Genomic DNA, 1,629 nt, shown 5'->3' on the forward strand with positions numbered 1-1,629 from the left:
GCCTACTACAAAGAATAACAGGTAAATATTTCCATTGAGGTCTCAGGTTTGCCTTAGATCTTTGCTAATTTTTAAATTGTTGTTATTAATTGCCATCGAGTCTGTTCCAACTCATAGAGACCCTGTATAGGATTTCTAAGGAGTGGCTGGTGAGTTTGAACTGCCAACTTTGCATTCAAACCGACCTTGTGGTCCAGTGCTTATCCTACAGCGCCACACCAGGCCTTGGGGGCAAAAAACTGCTTTACTCTTTAGATGTAAGTCATATGTGCTAACGCTGTTGTCAAGTGCCATGAAGTTGGTTCTGACTCATAGTGAGTGCTTTTAAAATTGCAGCCTCAAAAGAGACATTCATCTATCTGGTGTATGGCTGAATACATAAAATGATGTGAGAATGGGCAGTAATTACAAGTGTTTATTAACCAGTAAAGTAATTTTTTGCAGCCACCGCTTTCTTATGTTCCCATGCAACTCCTTTCTTTGGGTCTGTTGTTGTTTGTCCTCAGTTGTATGATTTGTCATGATTGTTAACTAATTTTAGATTACAATGCTAGTAACATTTCACTGATTCGACATTCGGCATCTAATGTGTGCCTAGGGACACGAGGATGAATACAATGTAAATCCTGCTCCCAGCCTCAAGGTCAGCAGTTCAAACCCACCAGTGGCTCCTTGGAAATTGTATACAGGGTCACTATGAGTCAGAAAGGGATGCGCTGTGGCTGTATACAATAAGCACTGGATTGTGAACCACAGGGTCTTCAGTTTGAGTCTGCCAGCCGCCCCTCGGTGGCATTTAATACCTACAACAGCAAGAGTCAAAAGTGACACTTAAGAGTGGACACGTAACTACAAGGTTGGCAGTTCAAACCTACCAACTGCTCCTTGGAAACCCTTTATAGAGTTGCTATGAGTCAGAGCCAACTTGATGGCACTTAACTAACCATAGCAACAACTGGAAATTATGGGCCCCAGTGTGTGGTGCTGTAGGGTAAACACTGGACTCGTTGTGGCTATGTGCTGTGGAGTCGGTTCCCACTCATAGCGACCCTGTACAGGGTTTCCGAGGCTGTAAATCTTTACAAGAGCAGAAAGCCTCATCTTTCTCCCGTGGAACAGCTGGTAGTTTCAAACTGCTGACTGCTAACCATTAAGTCAGCAGTTCAAACCCATCACCCACTCTGGGAAATGCTATACAGGATCAGTATGATTTGGAACCAACTGAATGGCACCCAAAAACAACAACTGGGAGTTGTATTGGTCCTTTTGAGTCCACCCAAGCAGCAGCAGCTCCAATGATTCTGAAATAGGACATGAACCTTCTTTTGTCCACCAGAGGGGGTAAGCCATCACTTGAGGGCAAAAAACTTTCAGTCCTGTGTTGGAAGATACCTTTGGATACATTTTAAAAGAAAATTTACATATCTTATTATAAACGGGGTCCTCGTGTGGCTAAGTACTGGACTGTTAACTGCAAGATTGGCAGTTCAAACTCACCAGCTACTCATTAGAAACTCTATACATGTAAGGTCCTCTGAGCCTTAACTGACTGGACAACACAACACTTAACAGTAACAATAGGATCTCCATGATTTTGTTTGTTTCACAATAGAACTTAGATATTTTTTA

The sequence above is a fragment of the Chrysochloris asiatica genome, unplaced genomic scaffold (assembly GCF_000296735.1).
Source record: "Chrysochloris asiatica unplaced genomic scaffold, ChrAsi1.0 scaffold00082, whole genome shotgun sequence".
Classification (NCBI taxonomy): Eukaryota; Metazoa; Chordata; class Mammalia; order Afrosoricida; family Chrysochloridae; genus Chrysochloris; species Chrysochloris asiatica.